The sequence below is a fragment of the Phacochoerus africanus genome, chromosome 12 (genome assembly GCF_016906955.1).
Source record: "Phacochoerus africanus isolate WHEZ1 chromosome 12, ROS_Pafr_v1, whole genome shotgun sequence".
Lineage (NCBI taxonomy): Eukaryota > Metazoa > Chordata > Mammalia > Artiodactyla > Suidae > Phacochoerus > Phacochoerus africanus.
Window position 1 is genome coordinate 2734634 of NC_062555.1, and position 20844 is coordinate 2755477.

The 20844-nt window shown below is 37.3% G+C and overlaps 1 pseudogene; it reads left to right on the top strand.

The window, feature by feature from the left end:
• Nucleotides 1–20844, top strand: part of LOC125113006 (saccharopine dehydrogenase-like oxidoreductase) — an 86067-nt pseudogene continuing 65223 nt past the window's right edge.

A 20844-nucleotide genomic window follows, 5' to 3' on the forward strand; every position in this document is an offset into this window, starting at 1 on the left:
ATGTCAACTCAGCAGAGGCCTCTCCCCTTGGTGTTCTGCACATCTGGCTTCACCAACCAGTTCATGACCAAGGAGGTGGCTTGGGAGCAGGTATCCCCAGAGTGGATCCCCCACCTGCCCTGGGCCATGTAGGCTGTTGCCAGGAGAAGCTGCAGTGAGTGCAGGAGCAGGCGGCCATGAAGCTGGGTAAAGGGCGCACTGGTGGGGGCTCATACCCTGGGATCCCACTGCCGCCAGCACCACTCTCTGAAACCTGCCTTTCTTTGGGTATGGATTCAGTTTATTCCAATTATCTCCTTAATCAGGAATCTGCGTGTTTGTGCCTAGACTGCTTTTCACCTCAGTCCCTGTTTGCCGTATTGAAGTTGTTGTGAATATACTCTTGTCAGATGTAATTGTTTAATAGTTGATGAGAAACTACTTTTATAATATAAAATCTTTGTGGATTGGAAGTCTGCGCAGTCATCGTCAAATTATCTGAACAGTTGTAAAATTATCACTTTGTGGCTCTTTCGCATTCCTAATGTTAGATTTTTTTTTAAAGGTTAGTGATTTTTTTTTTAGTCACTCTTAGTATCAACTCTGTTTTCCTCATGGTATTTTCCTTTTTTCTACTAAGAACAGTTTTATCTTTTGTTTTAGAAGGAGAGTCAGCTTTCAGTATATGTAGTAAGTTTGACATCACTGGTTACTATGAAAAGAAGATTTGGGAGATCACTACTACATCAGGATTTTCTTAAAACAATTTATTTCTTATTTTAGGAAGACCGACACTGCCATCTGAAGTTGGAGTAATAATCTGTACTCTCACTAATCCAGCCTCACTTGATGAAATGGCTAAACAGGCAGCAGTTGTCCTCAATTGTGTAGGACCGGTAAGTAATCAATCACCACTTCTTTGTATCGGAACAAGGAATCTATTCATGTCTAGCAGAATCTGGTATTTCATGTTCTAGAGAAGTATAAGTGCAGGGGACAGAAAACCTGATTCAGGGCCTTAAATCCATATGGGAAGTTTTTCCTTCTCATAAGGAGCAACTGGATATAACCAAAGTCTTGAGAGAGAGACTCCAGGGGTATGCTGGTTTAATTTAATGGTTACAGCTGTAATTGCCAAAAGGTTTGTTTTTTGTACTGCATGTCCCTTAAATGAAACAGTTTAACCATGTACCCCTAATATACTTTTTATTTATCTCTACATTACATTCGATATTACTGTACCAGGATATATGTTAAATACATGTACAAAGAAAGAGATTAAAAAAGGATTCATTGTTCATTACTTATTGATTGTTATATCCATACAGCAAGAGTCTGGAGACATCATGGGAATAAAACAAAATCACTCGTGGAGCTTACTGTCTGTTGAGGGAGACCAATAAGGTTATGACAGTAGGTAAATGACAAGTGCACTGAACTATGGAACAGGGAGAGCAGATAAAGCAATGGCCACCTCAGTCTCTATTAGATGGGTGGCCAGGGAAGGTCTTTGTGAAGTCCTGAATTTATAATAGGAGCCACAGGTAAGGCAGCCTCACTGGTAAGCAGGTCTGGAGATAGAAGTTGAAAGTCATCAGGAGACATGTGGTAGTTGAAATGGAGAGCATAGGTAAGAATTTCCAGGGAGAAGTGTGCAGTGGCTGTGGGGGCAGCTCTTCATGTCAGAATCCCCTGTGAGGCTCCTGTAACACACAGGTGTCTGGATTCTACCCCAGACAACTTTTTACTGGAGGGAGTTGGGGTGGGACTGGGTAACCAGCAAGTTTAATGAGTGGCCCAGGTGATTCAAACACAGTGGACTCCTGACCAGCCTGAGATATTTGGAGGTAGAATAACCAAGAGAAAGGCCAAAATCTCTAAATGAGTTTCACATGGTTATGTGTAGAAATCACCCGATTTGATCCATTGAGTACACAAAGAAAATAGAGTTTTGACATGTATTCATTTTAATCTCAACTGCATTTACATTTAATATATATTTAAACTGTGTTATACCAGTAGAGTAGTTCATGTAAGTGATTTGTAAATCAATTCATATAGCTAGTAAATGAGGGATTTAGGGTGTGAACTTGGGTCTTACTGCCTTGAAAGCCCTTGTTTGTTCCTTGGCACTGTATTGTTTCAGCAATTTGACATGATTGGTAGAGGAGGGACTAGAACTTAAACACATCTGCTATTCTTAAGGAGAAGGAGTAGGCTATGGAGTCAGGTGGAGAGGAGCCTGTTTGACCTCCTTGCAAAGATCTTTGCAGTGCCCTTTCTTTTCTTTTAAGTGACCCTTTACTTCTTTCATTTTTTGCTTTTTGTTTAGGGCTGCCCCTGCATGTGGAAGTTCCCAGACTAGGGTTCAAATCAGAGTTGCAGCTGCCAGCCTACACCACAGCCACAGCAATGCCAGATCCTTAACCCACTTAGTGAGGCCAGTGATTGAACCTGTGTCTTCATGGGTGCTAGTCAGATTTGCTTCCACTGCACCATAATGGGAACTCCCTTTTATCTATTTCTTTTGAAGGCTAGAAGAAATGGATGATCTCCTTTCTCCATCATATGCTTTGAGGAATGAGAGAAGCAGATGAGTTTGTGCTACTCCTTACCCTGCCATCACGAAGGGAAAAATTCCTCATGCTTCCTTTGAAATGGGACCAACTCTCATATATTAACTATTATATGATAAATTTTTATTATTAATAACTTGAGTTTGAGCAAGAAATAATTTTGGAGATTCAAAATCAATTATGATAAATACTGGACTTCCCATTGTGGCTCAGCATGTTAAGAACCCAACTATTATCCCTAAGGATATGGATTCCATCCATCCTTGGCCTTGTTCAGTGGGTTAAGGTTCTGGCATTGCCACAAGCCATGGTGTAATTTATGGATGTGACTCAGATCTGGGTGGTTGTGGCATAAGCTGTCAGCTGCAGTCCCCCCCCCCAAAAAAAATAGTACAGACTCAAAATATCCATCCCGGCCAATATTAAACTTATCCCTCCAAACATTCCCTCATCTTTTTTTTTTTATTATTTTGGCAGATAGTGCTATTAGTTGTAGGTCTCCATGAGCAGCTACTCAGGAAGTCCAGTGATTCTATCTTTTAAGTACATCTCATGCTTAGTCCAGCCTTCCCCTTCCTTCATCTCTTACCTGCCAGGACTTTGGTTTTCCAATACCACAGGTCGAGTGATGTGTCTGTGCTGTAATATTCTACCACCATCCCATTGAAAATCCTCTAGGAGGGTCCAGTAATGCCAAAAATATCAAGTTCAATCTTGATAGCATGATATTCAGGATCATTCCGGATCTGGCCCGCATGTTTCTTTCCAGACCCCTTCCTTACTTCTCCCCTCCTCGTGGCTCTCTGGTTTGGGTATCCTGACCATCCCATCCCTCTTTTTTTTCCACTTTTACATACAGTTTTTCCTTTATTTGGATTTTCTTTTCCCTGGCAAATCCTACTGTTTTTCAGAATTCAACTCCAAGTATTCCTTCTATAAAACTTCAGTTTGTTTTCAGTTGGAGATAAGCACACATTCCTCTGTAATTCTGTTATACTCTGAGGGTTAGTGTATGCAATTATTTTCTCATTTTAAGTTTAGGCTGCTTTATTATTTGATTGCTGAATAACTAAGACTGTGCTTCCAAAATTCAGTGATATTCTTTCACTTGCTAAGAAAGAGGAAACTGTTGGTTTGTTTTTTTATTCCCTCAGCACCAATTTTATGGAGAACCTGTAGTAAGAGCATGTGTTGAAAATGGAGATAGCTATATTGACATCTGTGGAGAATCTCAGGTATGTAAAATGAAACAGAAAGAACAAAATTAACATAGAATATAGAATATATAGAATGTGTTGGTGTTTATAGCCACTGTGTTCTGTAATCAGAATTAATTAAAATAAAACTTGCTCAGAGTCATGCAACTCATAAATATAAAAACTAGGACTTGAATTGAGGTTTGCCTGCCTGCAGGAAATGCAGTGTTAATAAGCCCTGAGCTACACTGCCTGCTTTATAAGTGTTACCACATATGTCCTTATAATCTCTCCTGACTACCCTCATTGGTGTGCCATTAGAATATATGTTTAGAGCTTATCAGGTGGTGATGTATATTGGAAAGTGCTAGGAACATGTAAATCGCCAAGACTGATATGAGAAGAGGAATGAAACATGAAGGAAAGAAGAAAGTGATTTCTATCTTATTTAAAATATTCTAGAGCAAAGAAAATGGTGGAAAGATTCTAAGTGATAAAGTACTATGAAAATGATATCAAAGACTAATAATGATGTAGAATATATATAAATGAGAATCTCAAATTGATATAACCCTATTTAAAAATGGGCCAAAGTGATGAATAGGGTCTCATCTCCTGTGTGGAATAATTCCAAATAATTCACATAGCTGCTATGCCTTTGGAGAGGGGGACGGCAAACTCTGCCTCTTACGTGTTGGCTGTGTGTGGCCCCTTCCTTCCAGTGTATACAGTAGGTAAAGGAGTGGGCTGGGAGCAAAGGAAGAGACACTCTCAGCCAGGTGTTCAGGATCAACATCCACAGGTGTTCAGGATCAACATCCACAGTGTTTTTTTAATGGAAGTATAGTTGATTTTTAATATTGTGTTAATCTCCAATGTAGAGCAGAGTGGTTTAGTTACATACATATGTATATTCCAGATTTCATTCCATTATGAGTTATTACAAGATATTGAATGTACGGTCCTGTGCTATACAGTAAATCCTTCTTGTTGATCTATTTTATATATAATAATGTCTATCTGGTTTTTTATATTATGTCTTTTTAGGGCCACACCCAAGGAATATGGAGGTTCCCAGGCTGGGGGTCCAACCAGAGCTGTAGCCACCAGCCTACACCAGAACCACAGCAACACAGGATCCAAGCTGCATCTGTGACCTACACCACAGCTCACAGCAATGTCAGATCCAAAACCCAATGAGCAAGGCCAGGGATCAAACCCACAACCTCATGGTTCCTAATTGGATTTGTTTCTGCTGCAATATCACAGGAACTCCAGTAATGTCTATCTATTAATGCCATACATTTTGGGTAACCATAAGTTTATTTTCTGTGTTTGTGAGACCGAATGTACTCTTGATAGGACATCATGAAATGGCACTCTACCCCTGTGCATGTTTTTCTTCCCCAAAACCTGTAACCCTAGTATAGTCATGAGGAAATCATGAGATAGATCCCAGTAGAGTGCCTGACCCATACTGTGAAGGTCATCACAAATCAGGAAAATCTGAGAAGGCTTCACAGCCAAGAGAAGCTGACAGAGACCTGACAACTAAATGTAATGTGGTGTCCTGCAAAGGGACATTAGGTAGAAGCTAAGGAAAGCCAAACAAAATGTGGACTTTAGTTGATCAGAATGTAGCAATATTAGTTCATTAATTGTAATGAATCTTAATGTAACAGGTATAATGATAGGTTAACTGAGTGGGGGTAACTGGGAACTCTTTATGACTCAGTTTTTATGCAAATCTAAAACTTCTTTAAAAATGCATTTTTTTAAAAAACAGGCAAAACATTTAAGAAGGTCTTGTTCACCCCTTGGACCCCTTCCTTTCCTCACACTTTATTTTGTGTGCATAGAGGATGTCTGAAATGATGTTCATCTGGATCATGTGATGTGGGGTAACTTTTTTGCATTCTGTATGTTTTTCTATATTTTTCATACTAAGCATTATTTTTGCATTTAAAAGTCATGCTAAAAATGAATTAAGTCATATCAGCATTTCTTCTTCACCACCTGGAACATAGTAGGTATGTTTGCTGAATAACTGTCAAATATTTTGACAGTTAATATTTTGTCACAGAGTTATTTTGGTTAGCATTTTAAAAGTTTTACTTGCATTGTTTTTAAAGATAAATCATAATATTGGTCTGAATGTTTCTGTGTAACTTTGATTCAGATCTTTTGTATTGACTCTTTTGTTTCTAGAACTAATGTGTTGAAAGTACCATGAGAAAGCTGCAGAAAAAGGGGTTTATATCATTGGAAGTGGTGGCTTTGACTCCATTCCAGCAGATCTGGGAGTAATATATACCAGGAATAAAATGAATGGTAATTATTGATCAGAAAGCAATAACGCAGTTTAAAATAGAGAGGCTTCATGTCTGTAATTGCGATAAAGTCTGCTTGGGAAAAGAAACAAAACTATAAGTGGGTAACAAGCTTTTTTTAAAATATAACTGTCCTTGTTAGAAAATTCTATTCACACTATTGTTTTGGAAGTATGGATAGTATTATAAGACTTCTAAAGTAAGGATTATCCATTGTTTGAATTTGGTTGCAGTTTTAGCTATAAAATTTCTGGAAAAAATTTTGGCAGGCATTATAAATTCAAACTTGCTTTGTTTAGGAATTAATACATCTTAAAGTATAATTTATACAGATACTTTAATTAGAAGGTGTTAATCTTTTTAACCAACAGAGCTAGAAAGTGTTGAACAAAGTTTTTTACATCTTTTTTACTTCCTCTGTAAAACGGAGACTCCAAGAATGAAAAAAAATCACTAATATAGTTGAACAATGGGAGTTACTAATCTCATGCATGTATAAAAAGTGTCCAAGAGTTCCTACCATGGGGGCAGCAGGATTGGCAGTGTCTCTCAGCACCAGGATGCAGGTTCAACCCCTGGCCTGGAACAGTGGGTTAAAGGATCCAGTGTTGCTGCAGCTGCTGCATAGTTTGAAACTGCATCTCGGATCTGATCCCTGGCCCAGGAACTATATGTGCTATGGGATGGCCAAAAAAGAAAACAAATAGTGTCCATTTAGAAAATGACTTGGGATTTCTTCCGTGGTGCTTGGGTGAAGGATCTGCCTTGTCACTGCAGCAGCATGGCTCGCTGCTGTGGTGCAAGTTCAGTCCCTGGCCCAGGAGCATTGTAAACGCAGCTGAAAAACAAACAATGCTCCCCTCACCAAAAACAAAAGAACAACAAAAAAAGCAAATGACCTGAAACAAGTACAGTTCATATAAACCATCATAGACCCTAAAAAGATGCAAAGTGTTCCAGTTTATATTAAAAAGGTAACTCTGTAACCAAAGTTCAGGAAGGGTAACACATGTGCACACAGTCCCACACACACACACTCAGTCACACCCACAGGCAAAATAGAAAACTATAAATCAGTCTTGCTTGTGAAGCCAGTAGCAAAAAGAAAATGCTAAGTAGAGTTTTAATAAATATCCAATGGCATTTTGAAAGAATAATATATGAACACCAAGGTTTATTAGGAAGTTGCATAATCATCACTTTAGAACCTCAAAGGCAAAAATTAATGCCCATTTCAATACATGATTTGAAAATTCATGCCATTTACTGTTTTAGATTTTTAGAAACTGAGGAATAGAATACTGTGTTAATGCAATGGATGTCAAAAAGCAGTAGCCAACATCATACATAATGATTAAACACTAGAACCATTTACAGTGAGAAGAAAGCTGTGAATTGAACATCTTAAAATTCTTATTTAGTCATCTCATCCATGGATCTGGTATTTTCTATTTATTAATCTATTAAAAATCTCTACTTACGAAGTTTAGAATTTTTTTCATGATGGCCTTAACATGTTTTTTATTGAAATTATTATTAAATATTTAATAGTTTTTATTTTGAGTAAATCATTTTTTATTTTTATGGGAGAAATATTTAAGATTTGTTTTTATTTATTTTTTTTTTTTTGCTTTTTAGGGCCACCCCTGCATCACATGGAGGTTCCCAGGTTAGGGGTCAAATCGGATCTGTATCCACTGGCCTTCACCTCAGCCACAGCCATGTCAGATCTGAGCCACATCTGCGACTTACAGAACAGCTCAAGGCAATGCCAGATCCTTAACCCACTGAGCAAGGCCAGGGATTGAACCTGCATCCTCATGGATCCTAGTCAAATTCGTTTCCACTGAGCCACAGTGGGAACTCCTAAGATTTGTTTTAAAGTTTTTTTTTTTTTAATACTGAAATGTACGAGCATTTTAACAAATACTTCAGCTCATTTTTGCTGCAGGTGGTTCACATTTTATACACACTGCTTTAAGTGGCACGTGTCCTTTCCGTATGTAGGGTCAGATCACAGAGCCATATATCAAGGCCACATTCTCTTCCCAACCCTCAGAATAATCTCCAGTAAGTTAGACTCTGATGATCAAGTCTTGGTCTTTGTCAATGTTGGACAAGTGATATTTATGTGGCTTTCATTATTTTCTGCTTTAACATCATTGTTAATGACATGATCATCAGTTACCTTGCTCAGGGTCAACCTTCTAAGACCCCCTGTTTTAATTTTCTGTTGGAATTAAAACTTGGTTGGAGTTCCCCTTGTGGTGCAGTGGAAACAAATCTGACTAGTAACCATGAGGTTGCAGGGTCAATCCTTGGCCTCACTCAGTGAGTTAAGGATCTGGCATTGCTGTGAGCTGTGGTGTAGGTTGCAGACATGGCTTGGATCTGGCATTGTTGTGGCTGTGGTGTAGGCTGGCAGCTGTAGCTCCAATTTGACCCCTAACCTGGGAACCTCCATATGCCACAAGTGTGGCCCTAAAAAGCCAAAAAAAAAAAAAAAAAAACAAAACCCACACAAAAAAACCCAAAAACTAAGAATACTGTCTTCTAAGAAATTGATATATTTTATTTTATCAGATTTTGAGAATTAGCTAGCCCACTATGTTTTTCGTTTGTCTTCCTGCTCTCAATAAGATCAAACATTAGTTAAATACTTAGCCACTATACATATATACTAGTCCTCATGGTTAATATTGCTGATTTCTCTCCTTTTCTTCTGGCCTTGGTTTTCTGTTTTTATGTTTTACTCATTATAATTTTATTTCATTTAAACAGCTTTATTCTAAGTATTTCATTTGCTATCACAAAGGTGCATTCTGGTACATCTATACATCCATTGTAAATCACTACCAGTGAGTCTTCTTGAAAGCTCTCATATTGTAAAATAGAATAATTGCCATAGATGAAGTTTGGAGAACTGATAGCCTTCTAGAATAAATGAACTAAAATTCTGGCATTATTGGAAGAGTTTGTTACCATTGTCAGTTTGAAACCTAGAAAAGATTTTGTCAGTGGCAGGTAGTCTTTTTCTGGCTTTAGCTGCTTCTTAAATCTATTTACAATAACCTAATGATACTGTTAGACACAGATTTTTCTGATTCCATCAGCAGTAGGTTTAACAAAAAATGTTCCCTAAATGAATAGGAATAACTTGTTATTACTTTTCCAGGTTAATATATTTTTATTTGATTTTACTTTTACCACTTTCCTCCTCTTTTAGGTACACTGCTGTGTAAAGGTTTCTGACTCTACACTCAGGACCTGAGGTTAGTTTTTGTTTGTCACATATTTTCTACATTAATATTTAAAACAATTTGGAAATAACAGATGCTTGCTAAAAAAGTTTAAATTGTGCTAAAAGGAAAAAATATGCAACCTAGAATACTCTATCCAGCAAGAATATCATTTAAAATAGAAGGGGAAATAAAAATTTTTCCAACAAACAAAAACTTAAAGAATACAGCAACACAAAACCCAGGTTAAAGGAAATATTGAAAGGGCTTCTCTAAACCAAAAAGAAAGGAAGGAAAGGGAAGAATAAAGAAAATAAAAGAAAAAAGAAGAAGAGGAAGAACTAGGACTGAGGAAACCACAATCAGAGAGCAGTCACTCAAATAAGCCAGCATACAGATTTAATCATGATCATGCTTCAAACAAAATAAAATTAAAAAGAAAAAAATAAAAAAGAGTCATCAAAACCATAAAATGTGGGCAAGGGATGTTAGGAAATAAATAACCCTTTTCGTTTGTTTGTTTATATGTTTCTCTTCTTAATTTTAATATAGTAATGAAGTGTTTGAACCTACAGGACCATCAGGCTAAAACACACAATTATAGGAAGGGGTTAGCACACTTAAAAAACAAGGCAACCACAACCCAAAACCAAATATTGCATTTGCGAAAAATAAAAAAAATTCACTCAAGCAGATAATAACAGGAGACCATCCAACCAAAAAAAAAAAAAGAAAGAAAGAAAGGAAGAATGGGCAACCATAGAATCAACTGAAACATGAGGTTCAAAATGGCAATAAATAATCATCTATCAATTATCAACTTTAATGTCAATGGACTGAATGCCCCAATCAAAAGACACAGAGTGGCTGAGTGGATAAAAGGCAAAAATCTTCAATATGCTGCCCTCCAGAAACTAACCTCAGGACAAAGTATACATATAGACTGAAAGTGAAAGAGTGGGGAAAATATTTCACGCCAATAGACATGACAGGAAAGCAGGAGTTGCAATACTCATATCAGATAAAATAGACTTTAAAACAAAAGACATAAAGAAAGACAAAGAAGGACACTACTGAATGATTAAGGGATCCATCCAAGGAGAGGATGTTACTATCGTCAACATATATGCCCCAAATATAGGAGCACCCTGATACATACAACAAATATTAACAGACATAAAGGAACATATGATGAGAATACAATCATAGTAGGAGACATTAATACCCCCCTCACATCAATGGACAGATCCTCTAGACAGAAAACCAATAAGATCTGCCAACATTCTCAGACAGTCCTTCTGAGTCAGGCTTCCCTGGGGAGGAGACCCTTGGGTTCTCAGTGACCCAGATAGCTGCTCCAGGCCATGGGGGGGTGCCACAATCCTGAGGAACCACACAGACTTAAAACACCAGAGCAAGATCTGCCTGGCTGAGCGAAATCTGCTACCATCACGGTGTGGACCTCCCAGTCCTGTCTGGCCTCAGGAAGTCCTCCTTTGCTTCAAAGAGATCCTGTTAGCCCCAACAACACTCCAGAAAAGCCACACTGCCTCAACGAAGACTAACCAACAATGCCAGGCCTCAGGAAACATTCCACAGCAGTGACAAGGCAAACACTGCCCAGCCAGAGAGAGTAAACTCCACCTGGAAAAAGAAAACAATAAGCAAGATGAAGAAGCTGAGAAACCACCCCCAGTTAACACCAACAGGAGAACTCACCTAAAACAGTCAACAATGAAACAGATCTCCGCAGTCTGACAGACCTGGAGTTCAAAAGAGAAATAGTGAAAATACTGAAGGAATTAAGAGAAGATATGAACAGTAATGCAGACACCCTCAGAAAGGAACTAGAAAATATAAGGAGGAACCAAGAAAAACTAGAACATTCATTTGCAGAGATACAAACTGAACAAAGGGCAGTAAAAACCAGAATAAATAATGCAGAAGAACAAATCAGTGATGTGGAAGATAGAATAATGGAAATCACCCAATCAGGTCAGCAGACAGAAAACCAAATCAAAAAACATGAAAGCAATATGAGACCTATGGGATAATATAAAGTGGGCCAAACTACACATCATAGGAATACCAGAAGGAGTAGAAAAAGATAAAGGAATGGAAAATATATTTGAAGAAATTATCACTGGAAACTTCCCAAATCTAAAGGATACTGAGTTCAGGATACAGGAAGCACAGAGGGCCCCAAAAAAGTTGAACACAAATAGACCCATACCAAGACACGTTATAATAAAAATGGCAAATGTTAGTGATAAAGAGAGGATCCTAAAGGCAGCAAGAGAAAATCAGAATGTTACCTACAAGGGAACCCCCATAAGATTATTGGCTGATTTCTCTACAGAAACACTACAGTCCAGGAGGGAATGGCAAGAGATATTTAAAGTGCTAAAAGGAAAAGAATATGCAACCTAGAATACCCTATCCAGCAAGAATATCATTTAAAATAGGAGAAATAAAAACTTTTCAAACAAAAAAAGCTAAAAGAATACAGCAATACAAATCCAGGCTAAAAGAAATACTGAAAGGGCTTCTCTCAACCAAAAAGAAAGGAAGGAAAGAAAGGGAAGAAAAAGAAAAAAAAAGAAGAACTAGGACTGAGGAATCCACAATCAGAGAGCAGTCACTTAAATAAGCCAACATACAAATTTAATCACGAACATATTTCAAAAAAAATAAAATTACAAAGAAAAAAATCATCAAAATCACAACATGTGGGCAAGGGATGTTAGGAAATAAAGAGACCATTTTATTGGTTTGTATGTTTCTCTTCTTAATTTGAATATAGTAATGAAGTGTTTGAACCTACAGGACCATCAGGCTAAAACACACAATTATAGGAAGGGGTCAGCAAACTTAAAAAACAGGGCAAACATAAGCCAAAACCAAATATTGCATTTGAAAAAAATGAGAAAAAAATTCACTCAAGCAGATAATAACAGGAGACCATTCAACCAAAAAAAAAAAAAAAGAAAAAGAAAAAAAAAAGAAGAATGGAGAACCATAGAATCAACTGGAACATGAGGTTCAAAATGGCAATAAATAATCATCTATCAATTATCAACTTTAATGTCAATGGACTGAATGCTCCAATCAAAAGACACACAGTGGCTGAGTGGATAAAAGGCAAAAACCTTCAATATGCTGCCCTCCAGAAACTCACCTCAGGACAAAGTATACATATAGACTGAAAGTGAAAGAGTGGGGAAAATATTTCACGCCAATAGACATGACAGGAAAGCAGGAGTTGCAATACTCATATCAGATAAAATAGACTTTAAAACAAAAGACATAAAGAAAGACAAAGAAGGACACTACTGAATGATTAAGGGATCCATCCAAGGAGAGGATGTTACTATCGTCAACATATATGCCCCAAATATAGGAGCACCCTGATACATACAACAAATATTAACAGACATAAAGGAACATATGATGAGAATACAATCATAGTAGGAGACATTAATACCCCCCTCACATCAATGGACAGATCCTCTAGACAGAAAACCAATAAAGCAACAGAGATCCTAACGGAAACAATAGAAAAAGGTAGACTTAATTGATATCTTCAGGACACTACATCCCAAAAAAGCAGAATACACCTTCTTCTCAAATGCTCATGGAACATTCTCAAGAATCGACCACATATTGGGACACAAAGCTAATCTCAATAAATTTAGGAGCATAGAAATTATCTCAAGTATCTTCTCTGACCACAATGCCATGAAATTAGAAATCAACCATGGGAAAAGGAAAGAGAAAAAACCTACTACATGGAGACTAAACAACATGCTACTAAAACACCAATGGGTCAATGAGGAAATCAAGAAGGAAATTAAAAACTACCTTGAAACAAATGATAACGAAGACACAACCGCTCAAAATCTATGGGATGCTGTGAAAGCAGTGCTCAGAGGGAAATTTATAGCAATACAGGCCTTTCTCACAAAAGAAGAAAGATCCCAAATGGACAACTTAACCGTCCAGCTAAATGAATTAGAAAAAGAAGAACAAAAAAGGCCTAAAGTCAGCAGAAGGAAGGGAATTATAAAGATCAAAGAAGAAATCAATAAAATAGAGACTCAAAAAACAATAGAGAAAATGAATAAAACCAAGAGCTGGTTCTTTGAAAAGGTCAAAAAATTGACAAACCCCGGCCCAGACTCACTAAAAAGAGGAGAGAAAGAACCCAAATGACCAAAATTATAAATGAAAAAGGAGAAATCACAATGGATTCAGCAGAAATGCAAAAAACCATAAGAGAATACTATGAACAACTATACGGCAACAAGTTTGAAAATCTGGAAGAAATGGACAATTTTCTAGAATCTTACAGCCTGCCAAAACTGAATCAAGTAGAAACAGACCAACTGAACAGACCGATCACTAGAAATGAAATTGAAGAGGTCATAAAATCACTCCCTACAAATAAAAGGCCAGGACCAGATGGCTTCACAGGTGAATTCTATCAAACATATAAAGAGGAATTGGTGCCCATCCTCCTTAAACTCTTTCAAAAGGTTGAAGAAGAAGGAACATTCCCAAAGACATTCTGTGATGCCACCATCACCCTCATTCCAAAACCAGACAGAGATACCACCAAAAAAGAAACCTATCACACAATATCTTTGAGGAATATAGATGCAAAAATTCTCAACAAAATCTTAGCCAACTGAATCCAACAACATATCAAAACAATCATACATCATGACCAGGTAGGGTTCATCCCAGCTTCACAAGGATGGTTCAACATATGCAAATCAATCAGCATCATACACCACATTAAAAAAAGTAAAGTCAAAACTCATTTGATCATCTCAATAGATGCAGAAAAAGCATTTGACAAAGTCCAACATCCACAAATGATCAAGACCCTCACCAAAGTGGGTATAGAGGGAACATTCCTGAATATAATCAAAGCCATTTATGATAAACCCACAGCAAATATAATCCTCAATGGGGAAAAACTGAAAGCCTTCTCACTCCAATCTGGAACAAGACAGGGATGCCCACTCTCACCACTGCTCTTCAACATAGTTTTGGAAGTACTAGCCACAACAATTAGACAAACAAAAGAAATAAAAGGCATCGATATAGGAAGGAAAAGATAAAACTGTCACTGTATGCAGACGACATGATACGATACACAGAAACCCTGAGGACTCAATCCCAAAACTACTTGAACTGATTGATCAATTCAGCAAAGTAGCAGGATATAAGATTAACATTCAGAAGTCAGTTGCATTTCTGTATACCAGCAATGAAATATTAGAAAAGGAATACAAAAATACAATACCTTTTAAAATTGCACCTCACAAAATCAAATACCTCGGAATACACCTGACCAAGGAGGTAAAGGACCTATATGCCGAGAACTATAAAACTTTAATCAAATAAAGCAAAGAAGATGTAAAGAAATGGAAGATATTCCATGTTCCTGGATTGGGAAAATCAATATTGTAAAAATGGCCATACTACCCAAAGCAATCTACAGATTCAATGCAATCCCTATCAAATTACCCAGGACATTGTTCACAGAACTAGAACAAACAATCCAAACATTTATATGGAACAACAAAAGACCCAGAATCACCTAAGCAATCCTGAGAAACAAAAACCAAGCAGGAGGCATAACTCTCCCAGACTTCAAGAAATACTACAAAGCCACAGTCATCAAAACAGTGTGGTACTGGTATCAAAACAGACAGCCAGACCAATGGAACAGAATACAGAACCCGGACATAAACCCTGACACCTATGGTCAATTACTCTTTGACAAGGGAGGCAAGAACATCAAATGGGAAAAAGAAATTCTATTCAGCAAGCATTGCTGGGAAACCTGGACAGCTGCATGCAAAGCAATGAAACTAGAACACAGCCTCACACCAAGCACAAAAATAAACTCAAAACAGCTGAAAGACTTAATTATACGACAGGACACCTTCAAACTCCTAGAAGAAAACATAGGCAAAACACTCTCTGACATCAACCTCATGAAGATTTTCTCAGGTCAGTCTCCCAAGGCAATAGAAATTAGAGCAAAAATAAACCCATGGGACCTCATCAAACTGAAAAGCTTTTGCACAGCAAAGGAAACCCAAAAGAAAACAAAAAGACAACTTTCAGAATGGGAGAAAATAGTTTCAAATGATGCAACTGACAAGGGCTTAATCTCTAGAATATCCAAGCAACTTATACACCTCCACAGCAAGAAAGGCAATCACCCAATGGAAAAATGGGCAAAAGACCTGAATAGACATTTCTCCAAAGAAGATATACAGATGGCCAGCAAACACATGAAAAAATGCTCAACATCCCTGATTATAAGAGAAATGCAAATCCAAACTACCATGAGATATCACCTCACACCAGTCAGAATGGCCATCATTAATAAGTCCACAATTAACAAGTGCTGGAAGGGCTGTGGAAAAAAGGGAACCCTCCTGCACTGTTGGTGTGAATGTCAACTGGTACAGCCACTATGGAGAACAGTTTGGAGATACCTTAGAAATCTATCGATAGAGCTTCCATATGACCCCACAATCCCACTCTTGGGCATATTTCCGGACAAAACGCTCCTTAAAAGAGACACGTGCACCCGCATGTTCATTGCAGCACTCTTCACAATAGCCAGGACATGGAAACAACCCAAATGTCCATCGACAGATGATTGGATTCGGAAGAGGTGGTATATGTACACAATGGAATACTACTCAGCCATAGAAAAGAATGACATAATGCCATTTGCAGCAACATGGATGGAACTAGAGAATCTCATCCTGAGTGAAATGAGCCAGAAAGACAAAGACAAATAGCATATGATATCACTTACAACTGGAATCTAATATCCAGCACAAATGAACATCTCCTTAGAAAAGAAAATCATGGACTTGGAGAATAGCCTTGTGGCTGCCCAACGGGAAAGGGAGGGAGTAGGAGGGATAAGGTGCTTGGGGTTATCATATATGATTTAGAATAGCTTTACCAGGAGAGCCTGCTGAATAGCATTGAGATCTTTGTCTAGATACTCATGTTGCAGCAGAACAAAGGGTGGGGAATAAATGTAATTGTAATGTATACATGTAAGGATAACTTGACCCCCTTGCTGTACAGTGGGAAAATTTAAAAAAAAAAAGTTTAAATTAAGGAGTTCCTGTCATAGTGCAGAGGAAATTAATCTGACTAGGAACCATAAGGTTGCAGTTTCAATCCTTGGCCTCACTCAGTGGGTTAAGACTGGCATTTCCAGGAGCTGTGATGTAGGCTCAGATCTGGCATTGCTGTGGCCATGGTATAGGCCAGCAGCTACAGCTCTGATTAAACCCCTAGCCTGGGAACCTCCATATGTGTTTGGTGTGGCGCTAAAAGACAAAAGACACACACACAAATTTTTGATTAATTAAATTGTACATATAGTTGTAATTTTTAATGTATGAAAGTCACTGTTTAATTTTTTCTTTTTGTTTTTTCCTTTTAAAATTTTTAAATTATAGTTGATTTAGAATGTCCTTTCAATTTCTGCTGTACAGCAAAGTGACCCAGTCATATATATATATATATATATCTTTTCTGTAGATAGGTTCATTTGCGCCATATGTTAGATTCCAGATATGTGATATCATATGATATTTGTCTTTCTCTTTCTGACTTTTTTTTTGTCTTTTTCTAGGGCTGTGCCTGTGGCATATGGAGGTTCCCAGGCTTGGGGTCTAACCGGAGCTGTAGCTGCTGGCCTATGTCAGAGCCACAGCAATGCAGGATCCAAGCCATGTTTGAGACCTACACCACAGCTCATGGCAATGCCAGATCCTTAACCCACTGAGCGAGGCCAGAGATCAAACCTGCAACCTCATGGTTCCTAGTCAGATTCATTAACCACTGAGCCATGATGAATTCTCCACATGTATCTTTTTCAATGAAAGTTTTGTCTTGATATATGGCCAAGAATGGGACTTCTGCATCATGTAGTAGTTCTATATTTAGTTTTCTGAGGTATCTCCATACTGTTTTCCATTGTGGTTGTACACATTTACATTCCCAACAGCGGGGTAGGAGGGTTCCCTTTTCTCTACACCCTCTCCAGCATTTGTTATTTGTAGACTTATTAATGATAGCCATTCTGACTGATGTGAAGTGGTACCTCACTGTAGCTTTTTTTTCCCCCTCTCTGTAGTTTTGATCTGCATTTTTCTAATATTTAGTGATGTTGAGTACTTTTTACTTGTGCCTGTTGGCCATCCATATGTCTTCTTTGGAGAAATGTCTCGTCAGGTCTTCTGCCCATTTTTCAGTTGGGTTGTTTGTGGGGTTTTGTCTTTTTTTTTTCCTGTTGAGTTATATTAATAGTTTGTATGTTTTGGAGATTAATCCCTTGTCGGCTGCATGGTTTGCAACTATTTTCTCCCATTCTGTAGATTGTCTGTTTGTTTCTTTTATGATTTCATTTGCTGTGCAAAAAGCTTTTCAGTTTGATTAGGTCCAGTTGGTTTATTTTTGTTTTTATTTCTGTTGCCTTAGGAGGTTCACATGAGAAAACATTTGTATGGTTGATGTCACAGAATGTTTTGGCTATGTTCTCTTCTCAGAGTTTGATGGTGGCTTGCCTTATGTTTAAGTCTTTAAATCATTTTGAGTTGACTTTTGTTCATGGTGTGAGGGTGTGTTCTAGTTTCACCGATTTACATGCAGCTGTCCAGTTTTGCCAGCACTACTTGGTAAAGAGACTATCTTTTCCTGCTTTAATATTCTTGCTGCCTTTGTTGAAGATTAATTGACCATAGGTGTCTGGGTTTATTTCTGGGTTCTCTATTGTTCCATTGGTCTGTATGTCTGTTTTGGGATACGTACTACACTGTCTTGATGACTGGAGCTTTGAAAGGTTTAAAGTCTGGGAGAGTTATGCCTCCTGCTTGGTTTTTGTTCCCCAGATTTCTTTGGCAATTCTGGGTCTTTTATAGTTCCATATAAACTTTTGGATTGTTTGTTCTAGTTCTGTGAAAAATGGCATGGGTATTTTGATAGGGATTGCATTGAATCTGTAGATTGTTTTGGGTAGTATGGCCATTTTATGGTATTAATTCTTCCCATTTAGAGGCATGGATATCTTTCTATTTCTTTGAATCATCTTTTTATTTCTTTGATGAATATTTGATAGTTTTCAGCACATGTCTTTCACCTCCTTAGATTTATTCATAGATTTATTAATTTTTAGGAGGTGTAATTTTTAATGGTATTGTATTTTTATGTTCCTTTTCTAATATTTCATTGTTAGTATCCAGAAATGAAACTGATCTCTTGAATGTTGATTTTGTGTTTTGCTGCTTTGCTGAATTTGGTGATCAGTTTGAGTAGTTTTTTTGTGGAGTCCTTAGGGTTTTCCATATATAGTATGATGTCATCTATGAGTGACAGTTTTACCTCTTCTCTTTGAATCTGGATACCTTTTATTTCTTTTCTTTTTTCTTTTTCTTTTTTGTCTAATTGCTGTGGCTAGGACTTCCAATACTATGTTGAATAAAATTGGTGAGAGTGGGCATCCTTGTCTTGTTCCAGATTTGAATGGGAAGGCTCTCAGCTTTTCCCATTGAGTACTATGTTGGCTGTGGGTTTGTCATAAATGCCTTTGATTATGTTAAGGTTTGGTAAGAGTTTTTATCATAAATGGGTATTGGAATTTGTCAAATGCTTTTTCTGCATCTATTGAGATGATCCTATGGTTTTTTGACATTTCTTTTGTTAATGTGGTGTATGACATTTATTTGTGTATGTTGAACCATCCTTGTGAACCTGGGATGAACCTTACCTGGTCATGGTGTGTGATCTTTTTTATATGTTGTTGCATTCAGTTGGATAAAATTTTGATGAAAATGTTTGCATCTATATTCATCAAAGATATTGGGCGATAGTTTTCTTTTTTGGTGGTATCTTTGTCTGGTTTTGGTATTAGGGTGATGGTGGCTTCATAGCATATCTTTGGGAGTGTTCCTTCTTCAGCCTTTTGGAAAAGTTTAAGGAAGATGGGTATAAGTTCTTTTTGTGTTTGGTAGAATTTGCCTGTGAAGCCACCTGTTCCTGGACTTTTTTTTGTAGGGAGTGTTTTTATGACATATTCAATTTCATTTCTAGTGATTGGGTCTGTTCAGTTGATCTGTTTCTACTTGCTTGAGTTTTGGCAGGCTGTAAGTCTTGAGAAAGTTTTCCATTTATTCCAGGCTGCCAAATTTGTTGACATATAATTGATAGTATTCTCTTATGGTTTTGGATATCCGCAATATCCTTTGAGACTTCTCTTTTTCTTTGCTTATTTTGTTTGAGTTATTTCTCTTCTTAGTGAGTCTGGCCAGATGTGCATCAATTTTGTTTACCCTTTCAAAGAACCAGTTCTTGGTTTTATGGATTTTTTCTATTGTTTTTTGTATCTCTATTGTATTGATTTTCTCTCTGGTCTTTATGATTTCCTTCCTTCTGCTGACTTTAGGTTTTATTTGTTGTTCTTTTTCTAATTCATTTAGGTGGTGGGTTAAGTTTTCAACTTGAGTTTTTTCTTCTGTTTTGAGGAAGGCCCGTATTGCTATGAACTTCCCTCTAAGAACTGCTTTTGTGGCATCATGTAGATTTTGATTGGTTGTGTTTTCATTATCATTTGTCCAGAGGGTTTTTAACTTCCATTTTGATTTCCTTATTGACCCACTGGTTTTTTAGTAGCATGTTGTTTAGTCTCCATGTAGTCATTTTTTTTCTCATTTCTTTACCTGTGGTTATGTCTAGTTTCATGCCATTGTGGTCAGAGAAGATACTTGCAATAATTTCTATACTCTTAAATTTTTTGAGGTGAGTTTTATGCCCCAGGATGTAGTCACTCCTTGAAAATGCTCCATGTGCACTTGAAAAGAGTGCATATTGTGATTTTTTTGGATGTAGTGTCCTGAAGATGTCAATTAAGTCTAACTTTTCTATTGTGTCACTGGGATTTCTGTTGCCTTATTGATTTTCTGTCTAGAGGATCTGTCCATTGATGTGAATGGGGTGTTAGAAGTCTCCTACTATTATTGTATTCCCATCATTTTCTCCTTTTATATCTGTTAGTATTTGTTGTATGTATCTGGGTGCTCCTATATCAGGGGCATATATATTGACAAGTGTAATATCCTCTTCTTGAATGGATTCTGTTATCATAAAAAGTGTCCTTCTTTTTCTTTATGGGCCTACATTTTAAAGTCTATTTTGTCTGATAGGAGTATTGCAACTCCTGCTTTCCTGTTTTTTCCATTTGCATGAAATATCTTTTTCCAACCACTCACTTTCTAACCAGATGTGTCCTTTGCCGTAAGTTGAGTCTCTTGTAGGCAGCATATTGTAGGCTCTGGTTTTTTCATTCAGTCTGCCACTCTATGTATTTTTGATTGGAGCATTCAGTCCATTGACATTTAAAGTAATTATTGATAAATATGTATTTATTGCCATTTTAAACCTTGTTTACCAGTTAATTCTATGTTTTCCTTTGTTCCTT